This window comes from Castor canadensis, chromosome 1 (genome assembly GCF_047511655.1).
Source record: "Castor canadensis chromosome 1, mCasCan1.hap1v2, whole genome shotgun sequence".
Taxonomy (NCBI): domain Eukaryota; kingdom Metazoa; phylum Chordata; class Mammalia; order Rodentia; family Castoridae; genus Castor; species Castor canadensis.
The window spans coordinates 10,852,292-10,864,067 of NC_133386.1; the positions used below are offsets into that span (position 1 = coordinate 10,852,292).

General features: G+C 41.8%; 1 long non-coding RNA gene across 1 annotated transcript; it reads right to left on the reverse strand.

Moving 5' to 3' along the window:
- Positions 1-706: 706 nt before the first annotated feature.
- LOC141420662 (uncharacterized) lies at positions 707-10,899 on the reverse strand. The gene is made up of 4 exons (XR_012445180.1): positions 10,812-10,899; positions 2,941-3,016; positions 2,495-2,580; positions 707-1,013 (listed from the first exon to the last, which is right to left on the reverse strand). It is a non-coding gene; the product is annotated as an uncharacterized lncRNA (long non-coding RNA).
- Positions 10,900-11,776: the final 877 nt, after the last annotated feature.

Genomic DNA, 11,776 nt, shown 5'->3' on the forward strand with positions numbered 1-11,776 from the left:
GTGATGGAGAGAGAATTGCAGGCTGTATTAGGACTCTTTCCAGTGATGAAGTTGAAGCAGAAAAGGGGCTTTCAGAAGGGCAGAAGTAGCATGTATGAAGACTGGGTATGTTTAGGAACCAGTGAATTGAGCAGAAGATTAGTGGGGTAAGTTTGGAGAACAATCACCACAAAACTAACAGCTAAAAACAAAACTCATTCATCATGTCATAGTTCCCCATATCAAGCATCTGGGTAGGTGCAACTGGGTTCTGTGCCTCAGGTCTCACAGGACCGAAGTTAAAGGGGTCAGCTGGGTGAAATAGAGGGTCTGGAAAGAATTCACTTCATCTTATTCAGATTGTTGGCAGAGTTCAGGTCCCCGCAGTTGTAAATGGGATGGAAGTTCTTGTTTTCTTGCTCACTGTTGGCTAAGGAACATGCTCTGCTCCATGTAGACCCACTGACCAGCTCTTGGTCACATGGCACCCTCCATGTCAACCACAGTGGACCTTGCTCATTTTGCATCTCTCTGTCATTCTCTTCTGCCCCAGCAGTGAAAACCTTCTGCTTGAAAAGCTTTCATGTGATTTACTGGGGCTGGTCCAGATCATCACTCTTGATGAATTCTGGGTCAACCGATTAGTAACCTTAATGACATCTTTGAGATCTCTTTTGCCATGCAGTGTAACACAACCATGTGTAACACAAGCAGAAGATCATGGGAGTCAGTTAGCACTCTGCATGTCACTCTGAGCCTACAAGATGATACTGCTATGTCCCCCCTGTTGCCTAAGAGCAATGGGAGACATGTGTGAGGGTAAGGTGACGAGTTCAAATAGTGATAGTGATGTGGTAGAATCCAGCTCTTTGGACAACTCTGTTTTATTTTCAATCAAATATCCTTTTCATGGAGGAAAAATGAGCCTTTTAAGGAAAGTTCTTAGGGAGTCTTCCATTCATCTTTCAAGGTTATCAGCAAGTGAAAAGAGTTCCTTATGCCCGTGAAGAATTTGGCAGCCTTACTGTCTTGACCTAGATAGGAGGACAAACTTGAAAGCATAAGAAAAATTCCACTGAGGGTGTGTATACTATTCATAAATCCTCTTTTCTTTCCCTGGCCTAAGTACCCATATATTTACTACAGTTTTTATAGAGTTATGCCATTCCACAAAAAGTACACAATCTTATTTCAAGACCTAGACAGTAGAGTTGGTGTCAGAATTTAGTTAAGAAAAACTAACCCTAAAATGTTTATAACTAAAATTTACCATGCTAATGGATTTCTCAAGTCCAACATGGGTGCAACATTTTGAATCATTTGAAGAAAGTGTTTATTTATGGCTCTCGCTGAGCCCTGTATCCACTCTGAAACTTGACAGTCATCTGAGTGGGCAGCAGAAAGGGAGAAGGCTGAGTATAGAGTGCAGAAGAATAAGAAAATCATTTTGTTCAGTATTATTAGAATCATTTGCTGATGCAGTGTGGCCACTAACTTGCCAGTAGAATAAATTCTGCTAGTCAACACATTCACAGCACCCTTAGCAGCTCTGGGTGGAATGCTGAGCAAGAAGTTTCTGGTTTCAAAATTATTTAGTTCTTTTTAGTTCATGAAGGAAGCTCTGTCCCTTAATTGGGGATGCTTAACTTCATTTAGGAAGAATGTTAAGACCTTTCTCATAATCTGTGAATCCTGTGCTAATGGATAAATGCAAATATTGTTATCACCTTTCATTGATGGAGGACTCCATTGTTAGAATGGAGAAGAGAGTTAATCCTTTTGTAATTAATGCCTTATTGAGGTCTGCACAGGTCAAGGATGTAGTTGGATTTTGGTAAATTAACTTTGAAGTCCTTCCTTAACCCTCATTTTTCTTTTATCTTAAAAAGTAACCATTGCATGTAACTTTGTTCTTTTTCTTTTACCAATGATAGAAAACCTGGTTTACAAACCAGACTAAAGGTGAAAATGGAGGATACATGGTCCTTACTATACTAACAACACAGGCAGAACAAATTTAGCATAGAAATTGTTATGGGTACGTGGTAAAAATAACCATCTTTTTTATTAACTTGCAATGATTATATTGGCTTCTTGAACACAGATGAGGAAGAATGTTTCTTCTAAATTTTGTGACCTCTTTAATCCAACAGGAAACTGAAGTGTAATATGTTACACTAGCTGGTATGGTACACTAATTGAATGCATGAGTATTTGTCCTGTTAAGGATAGTGTGACATGACAGAAAAACAAAATATGCAGATGAAGAGGTGCAAAACCAGTGAAGAGCTGAACAGTGGGTTTGGGCTGTGAGTGTTAAGCACAGTTCAGAGGTGAGAGGCAGGTATCTTGTAAGACACCCTGGTGAAGTGGCTTATTACCAAGTTCACAGAGGAGTCTGGGTGGGTGGGGACAGTGTAAGGTAGGCTGAACAGGTAGAGGAATGGCAAGAGCAAAGGTGTGATCACGACAGCATTGTCACAGTTGGTAACCTTGTGCATGAGCAGAGACGTACCAGTGATGTGGGCACAGGCTTTAGCTGTCACTTATTGAAATGGCCTTGTAAAAATCATTGAGCTACTTGGCCTTCAGTTTCCCCATCTGTAAAGTGAGAACACAGACAGTAAGTACCTAATGATGAAGAGGGTTGAGTAACAAGATATCTAGAAAGTACTTAGAATGCATCTAGAGCATACTAAATGTATTAGTCAGACTTTTCATTACTGGTACAAAATACCTGACATAAATAACTTGAGGGATTTATTTTAGGTCATGATTTCAGAGGTTTCAGTCCCTAGTCCTAGTCCTTGGCTCTGTTGATTCTGGGCCTGTGGTTAGGCAGAACATCGTTGTATCACGTGTGGCAGAGGAAGCTGTTGACCTCTCGTTGCACACGAAGTAGAGAGAGAAGGAAGGGACCAAAGACCATGTGTAACTTCAAAGACATGCCTCCATGATCACCTTTAGATGGCTTAAGGTTTCCTCCATCTTCCACGGCAGTGCCACCAACAGAGGTCCAAGGATCCAACACGTGAGCCTGTGGAGGACATTTCGTATTCAAGCCTTAACAGTAAATGCAACACTATTCAGCTTTTTATCATTCTTATTATATAAAAACAGTCATGGGAATGATCAACCAAGAGCCTCACTTGCCCTGTGAACAGAATAAAAATATCCAACAACTGTTGAATGTTTACTTCACATCAGACAAATTTTGGAGGTACTTGACGTGGTTTACCTCATTTACTAAACATACCAGCCCTATGGGTAAGTAGCATTCTTAATTATTATCCTCATTTGACATATGGGGAAGGTGAGTAAGGTGGGCTTGGTAACGTGTAAGCTCGCACAGTTTGTGGATCAGAGAGCTGGGATTTCAACCCAGGCAGTCCAGTACTGGAATTTGGCTTCAGTCACTACATCATACTGCCTGGCACCCCTGCTCCATAACTGGGGCTCTGAACTAATATATCTACTGCTTGTTGGGTTAGGGGAAGGGAAGGCTATTGGTGATCAGTTTCCTTCCTGGTCTACATTGAACACAGTGAACAGCCCCTGGATTATCATCTCAGAGATAAGGCTATGGGGACATTCCCAAGCTGTTTTTACTCAAGATATCTGCCCTTTATTAATTATGCCAATAAATTGATGGGTTCAAACATCTTTGAGCAATGTTTTGAAAACTTTGTCCCAGAATAGGAGAGAGAATTTTCTGTAATAAAAATTATAAAGAAATTTAAAAAGAGCCTAGAAATTAATAGTGTGTCCTGGTACAAGGCTCATGAATCTGTACAGTTTGTTGTTGCTTTGCTGGTCTTAGAGTAGTTTGAGCAGCCATTCAGTCTATAAATGTATGCTGAGCCTTCCCACATGCTAGCTATTGAGTCTGTGATTCTCAAGGAGAGATAGGCTTAGTGGGATGTGTCAAAGACTAAAAAAGAGCTTGTCCTATGAATTCTAGTCAGGCTCAGCATTGAACTGCAAGTTCATGACTTTCTAGTTGTGTTGCCTAAACCTTGATGTGTCTTAGGGTTTTTTCCTTATTGGTAAAGTGGAAATAATACCACCTATCCATCAGGGATGTTGTTGAATTAAATACACTGAGATCATATTTGCAAAGTTCCTGGAATTTGAGTGGCATCTATTATGTATGTTATTTTGACATTCATACATAAGAAGATAGCCAACCATGTGACTACTGAAATAGAGGTATGAACAATAATGACATGTTCAGCTTGGATGGGCAAGAGCAAGGGGTGGAGTGTTTAGAAGTGGTTGTCTGAATGAGATGAGGTTTGAATTAGTGTTTCTTGAGTTGGTTCTGAACAACATGTGCCAGGAGTAAACAGGGACCTGGAGTCAAATACCTTTAGGCAGTACTGGCTAGAAATGTTCAACAGTTTGCTTCACTACCTCATGAGCGACCCTGGCTGGGGTAGTGGAGCACTCCTAGGAAAAGGCAAGTGAGGCCCTGCCTTGAAGGATGGGTGGGCTGGACTCAGGCAGTGGATAGAGATGGAGCACCAGTGGGCATAATGAGCAGAGGCTTGGCTGTAGCAGAGGCATGAGTGTGGTTTGTTGTTAGTCAGTTGTGTGGGGTAGACTGGGGCCAAATTGGTGAGAGAGGACTATTGTGCAGAAAAGGGGATATGAAGGGAGGTGGCTTTTTTTTTTTTTAAGGAAGATTAATTTGACATGTTCCCAGGTGTGGGTGGACTGAGACTGCAAACAGGAAAATCCAGCACGAGATGAACAGGCTCTTCCCTACACAGTTGGAACATGTAAAGAAATATGATATGATGACAGCGTGGTCTCTAGTGATAATGGTGTGGTCTTCCTGTGCTCAGGCTCCATCATTGCCAAGTGTCCAGAGTAATTCCAGGGATCCAGCATTTGTACCAGATCTCTAAGGCAACACCTTCACTGAGTGACGAATATGCCTTGTAACATTTGCATTGCTCTGGGTCTGTCTTTTGCTTCCAAGCCACTGTCTAAAGAACACATTACCATGTGGAGGCACTCCCTGCTGGGTGTAGCTTCCTTTTCCTAGCAGACCAGGCTCAAACCACAGCTTTTCAGGGTGCATTCCATGTTCACATGGCTGTCATCTGAACTGTACTGGCAGGTGATTAAGCTGGTCATATAAAGAGGTGGCCCACCAGGCTTTGTGGTCTTTCTCATTGAGTTATCAAAGGAACAAAACCAAAATGTTTTCAGTGTGAATGAGAGGTAAGAAGATAACTGAGGAAAGAGCTGGTTAATCACAGTTTACGATTGTTACAATGCTCAGATAGAAAGGATACAGGGCAGACTGGTGATCTCCAACAATTGCTGCTTTTGTGGGGTTTCTCTCTCTCTCTCTCTCTCTCTCTCTCTCTCTCTCTCTCTCCCTCCCTTCCTCCTTCCCTCCCTCCCTCCCTCCCATTCTTTGATTATTGGGATTAGCAGGTCTATGCCTGTGAGTAATAGATGCTGGATGAACTCCCTGTCTCTTTCTTACTCATTCACTTTCATCCCAACCTGAACAATACCTGCACCAAAGAATTGCTAGGTCAGTTTTTGCATTGTTTGGCTATTTGATGTGTGAGTTGCTTTTTAAAAGTATCCTGGGAACGATTCATTACATTTGCTTGTTTCACAAGTGAAGGATGACACGAAGGAGCTCCTCATGACATGATGCTAGACATTTCAAAACCTAACCAAACTAACCATAAATCCTGCCTGCCTCGCAGTCAACAGCTGCCCCATTCTTGTCACGTGTGATTATGGCAGAGCGGTCAGTGACAACATAGTGGAAGGCAGCTCAGGTCACCAATCCAGAGCAGGAAATGTATTTTCATCTTGTTATTTAGGACCCAGCCTTAAAGGAAGACAGATGGTGCCGCTTCCAGAGCTGTTTTGCTCTTGTTTCAAATGGCTAATCCAAATCAAACACGGACGCTATTCTTAGCCAAGGCAGCTGCTGCATTGTCTGAGCTTGGCTCTCTTTATCAGCGCCACCCCTCCCCTGAATACAGTGGCCAGAGAGGACCATGGCGATGTCACTATATCACTGTGCGCTTCTCAGAGGACTGCATTTGTCTGCAGCAGCCACGCTCACTGCTGGGGACACTCAGGTTAGGTGACCACTGCATTTTGAGTATAGTGGTGATTTCTACATCATGGCCTCTGGTACTTGATCCTGCCAGATACCTCACTTGTCCTGTGAAAGCAAAGATCTATCCCAACTCTGGAAGATGGTGACCTCTCAGGGACTGTTCCAGGGTGGGGAGGATCACAGAGACTCAGAGAGCAGTGGAATGTGGAGATGTTCCCACTGCAAATGGGAACCGTAGAGTGATCAAGGCCCTCTCCCCAGTGGGCCATATCTTCCTCCTGAAGTTCTTCAGGCAAACTCTCTTTCTGAAACTCACTGATTAAAAAGCTGAAGAGCAAACACTTGAATTAACCATTTTTAAAAAAAATAAATTAAAAAAAATAGTATATATACATAATTTTAAAAAAAAACCAAAACTCTGTCCATTTAATTCATTTCTCTACTTGGTGAGTGTCCCTTGCTTAATCCTCTCCTGGATACCCACTTCTTGCCCTCCTGCACCCCAGAGTCATCACTCCACATTCCTCTGTTGTTAACTTCAGGTATGACCTCCATATTTCTGTGGCTTTTATTTATATTGTTGATTTTAAATAGAATTTTAGATAGTTTCTCCTACTGTTCCCTAATGGTAGTTGAAGAGTTAGCTTGTATTCTGTCTCACTGACTCCTTCTCCCAGTTGAGTTATATTTTTAGCTAATTATATGACAATTCTTCCATTATTATGTGCAAGTAAATGTTTTACATTTGCAGACCATGTAGATAGTATTATTAGATTTCCTTTCTTGTGCAACTTTCTGTTTTTCCTGGAGTTAATCATTATATAATTTTTATTTGCTTGTTTTAATCTATCTCTTTAAATTTTTCTTTCATGGGCTCAAAACTTTCCAAATGCATAACTGTAGTATCTGTCAAATAATTGAGCCTGTCTGATAATTAGCACTCCCCCACTCCCCTTTTGTTTTTCTTCTCTCCAAGACACCTCCTTTTCTCTTCCTCTAACCCCTGTTTGTCAGATACATCTTTTGAACAAAGCTTAATCTAGAACTTTCTATTGCTTCTCCCCTCTATTGCCATGCTCTGCAAGACTCCATGTCTTCTGATAGCCTCTTAAGCACAAATGCATAGGAAATAAAATTTTTGATTCTTTACATACTAGTCTGTTTTCCATTACTATAACGAAATCCCTGAGGCTGGATACTTCACAAAGCAAAAAGGATTTATGTAACACAGTTTTGGAGGCTGAAAGTTCATACAGTGTGGCACTGGCTTTGTCAGTCACCTCATGGTGGATGGCATCACAATGGAGGGAACACAAATGAAAAGTGGCAATCAACCATGAGACAGGAAGCAAGAGAGTGATTCAGGAGAGTTGCCAAGTAATGACCCTCTGCTGAGCCCCACCTCTTAAAGGTCCCGTTACTTTTTACCAAGCTTGGGACCAAGCTTTGAACATTTTGGGGACACACTCAAACTGTTTCCAAACCATAGCATCTTATAGTCCTAAAACAATTAACTATTTTACTTTCACCATGTGTAATAATAGCTTGATGTGGAAGAGACAGTGAGAAATCAAGATTAGTAAACTTGAAGACACACCCATAGAAATTCTTCAAAATAGAATATAAACCTAAATATGAAACCCAAAATTTAAAAACTTAAAAAAAAATCATTGTGATCTTGGGTTAGTCAAAGACTTCTTAAATATAGCACTAAAAGCAGAATCTTTAAAAAACTGATTTATAAACCAAATTTTATCAAAATAAGAGATTTTGGCTCTTTAATAAGATTATGAAAAGAGGGGGAGGAAATGTTTATAAAACACATATCTGATAAAGAACCTACAAACAGATGACATAAAGAACTCCCAAAAATCAACACAGGCCTAAGATACTGTTATCAAGGAAAACTTAAATAAACTCTCTGGCTTCACTTGCTTTTGGTTGAGTTCAAGATCACTAATTCTAGAGAATGTGCAGCTGGGCCATACATCCTTAGTCTCCCACTAGCTTTCTGTAAGATAACACCTCTGATGCATTGGTTATGATAATAGTTGCCTATGTTACTTTTCATGGACTTGAAGGCTACTTCTGCTGAAAAAACTGACTCTCCTACTTTGGCCCAAAGATGTCCAGTGGGTGACTGGACATCACCCATCACCCTAAAAAAGGCTTAGCATCTTTGTCTTTATATTGTGTCTGTCCCTTTTGCTGCCTTAATCTTTGGATCAGATTCTACTCAACACTGCATGTATATTGATCATTTGAGAAGTGTTTCGTCCAGAGGTATAGCAGAAGATCAATGTGATCTAGACTTGCCTTGTTTTTCTCTTCTTCTTCGAGGCTAAAATACACCTGCCAACTGCCATGATTTGAAACACGAGACCATGAAAGAAATGAAAAGAGGTGGTGCCTGAGTTTCTGAAAGATCTCTGCCTATTCCCAGAAAGAACATGAATATTCCTCCCCTTTATTTTCCTCTCTCACTTCTCATTATTCCTATCCTATCTCTGTAACCTCTCAGTGATTCTGGAGTTGAGAAGCTGATTTATGAGCAAAGCTGCTTCTTCTTCCTTCTTTGGCCATGAATACAGCCTTTCTTTCTCTCTAACACTTGTCCCTCAGGCATTGGTTTTTCCATGGGATGAGCTTCTGGACCTGGGTTTGGTAACAATGTGAACAGGCAACTTATAAAAGAAGATAAATGGATGGCAAATAAACACATGACATGTCCAGTGTCATTAGTCATTAGAGAAACGCAAGTCAGAGTCACAATGAGGTTCTACTTCACATTTGTTGGAATGGAAAATGAAATAGACTGACCATAGCAAGAGTGACCAAGGCTTTGGAGGAGCTGGAGTCCTCATACGTTGCCGAAGTGAATGCAAACAAGATGCTAGTCCACTCTGGAACGCAGTCTGTTCAAAAGGTAAACCTGCATCTTTGTATGAGTCAACCATCCCTCTGCCATTCCACTATGTAGAAGAAGAATGGAAAGTTTCATCACAAATGTCTCAGCAGAGTTTTTGTGATGGTTAAATCCTTGAAACAACCCAGTTGTCTATCAACAGGTAAAAGAACCAACTATGGTACCCACGTACTACAACAATACTCGGCACAGTATTGCCGCACAAGATGACAGGAATGAATCTCAAAAGAGGTATAAGAGAGAAAGACATCAGGCAAAAATGAATGCACACTGCACAAATGCATTTATATAAAACACTAGATGCTGCAAGAAAATCCACAGTGACAAAGAGCCAATCAGTGGTTGTGTGGGGTGGGGAATGGTGGAAGGAGGAATGGTAAAGGTTCACTATCTTGATGTGGTGATGGACTGGTCGATGTACATTTTTGTCAAACAGTCTCATACTAATTTCAGAGGGAGTTTTTATGTCAATTTTGTCTCAGTAACATTTAGCAATTAAAAAAAGCATCGTATTGATATATGTGAAGTCATGCATTTTCCATGATTATAAGAATGCTTTCTGGTCACTGGTATATATTCACCCATCAATAATTATTCAGCAGATGCCATGCTGTGTTCTAAATGAACAAAACGAGCCCCTGACTTCACTGTCCTTCCGTCTGATCAGGGAGAGAGACTGTTGTATACAGAGAATAATAATAACATGTAGCTCCTACTGAGGCATTTCTGATGAGTCTGACATGCACAACTCATTTCGCTGATGAGGAAACTGGGACACAGAAGGGTGCATGTTTTGCCCAGGGTCACTCAGTAAGTGACACTGCCAACATGGGTGACTGCAGAGCTCCTGTTCCCTGTCATCCCTCTGTTCCGCCTTCATCATGGCAACCTGAGGCACTCAGTGCAGTGACATTGAACACTGTGTGATTGCAGTCCCCTGAGGGCCACACCTCATGTGGGGGAGAGGGGTAGGAAGGGTGCCCCGGGATTAGGTGGAAGATGGATTAGGGGAAAGAGGACGAGCGCCTGCCACGCAAGGGTCACATTGGGCTTGTGTCTTTGACCAGACAATCTTTTCTCCCTCTGCATCTTTCATGTCTTTCTGTAAAATGGATGGAGATGGGGGCCATGCACGGCCAGTAACTAGACAACCACAGAGCAGAGCTGAGCCCCAGGCGTGGACACAAATGTCTCCTTTCATGGTAGCCTCTCCAACTTCCCCATGGGAGTGTGCAGGGAGCTGGAGCACTGTGGCTCACTCGTAAGTCAGGGTTTTCCTTCTCAGGATCATCTTAGTCAGCCTTCTGAGGGAGCTCTGCAGCGGCTCAAAGCAAGGATGAAATCCATTTTTTTCATTTAGGAAAATACACAAGTGATTATATTGTAACGCCGTCACTCACAGCACCAGGTCTGAGTTCGTGCTTGCTCCCATCAAGAAAGAAGATGAGACCCATATTTACAATTGCAAAGGCAAAACTGCTCCTCCCTGGCTCCTAACTCTTTACCCTAAATACACTAGAGAATTAGAATGTACACTAATTGGCAATTAGCAATGGCCATAAAGAGTGTAGGGCACTGTTGTGAAGTCCATGTAACCCTCTGATGTATGATAATTGTTTTAAAGGAAAAAGTGGATCAGAGAAGAGGCGTGACAACATGAAGGACATTCAGTGTTTGGCGGCTCAGGGACCTTGCTAATCTTTAAGTCCCTGAAAAGTATATTGTTAATACTACATGACAGATAAATTATATCTCGAACCCCAAGAAATGCCTAGAGGGAAATCAAAAAAATGCTGTTAGCAGACAGACCTTTTATGATCTTCCCAGGATACTGCTGTTTCCAGAAACTTGCTCTCAGCATCACTGAACCACACACGTCACACTGCCAGAAATAGTTGCTGACAAATGCTTCATTTAAATGCTATTGAGATAAAAGCAGGGAGACCAAGAACAGTGAAAAGCAGAAAAATAACATATATGTCCTTTGCTGCATCACCCCGAATGGGAGTACTAGCATCATTTGTTTTTAATATAATCCCTTGTTATTCTGCCGGGGGATTGGAAGACATATGTCACTTTTCCACCTTAACGGGGCATTTTCTAGTTTGTTTGGATTTATGTCACAAGCTTAATGAGGTTTAAATGGAATTTTCGTATGTGAGTAATACGCAGCATTAATGCAAAACCTTCCCTTTGCTGGGCTGCCTCGTGATTTGCATAAGGGTTTTTAAATATGAAAGAAGAATCTTGAAGTCCTTATAAATCACAGCTAAGCTGGAACAACAGAGGGGGCAGATCAGGCTGTATAAGTGACTTCAACTTCTGAAGAAAAGGTCACATCGTCACGCTTATGAATGTTGCCTCCATAGAAGAACAGCAAAGGCACTGACCGGGATGTGAGGGGGGAACCAGAGGACCTTGGCCTCCTCCATGGAATGTTCTAGCCCCTTCCCTCATCAGACTTCTTCACACACGTGCAAAATGGCTGCTTCTGGGCTCCTGCTTCATGCTGTGCTGTGTAGACAGGTTTTAGAAAACCCGAAGAAGACACAGTGTGAGCCCCAACTTGGTTGTGGCGGAGATGTAGTTTTCTTTGTCATTTCAAATAACTCAATGCATCTGTTCTGAGGCCCCTACCATGGAGGTCATTCCACTACTTCTCTTGCCAGCTCAAGCACATTCTAAAGATCTTACTACTTCCTGCTACCACTCTGGGCTTGGAGGAAGTCTCCGAGGTGGCCTTCCTTGCTTGAGTCACTTCACAGTTGACCCTA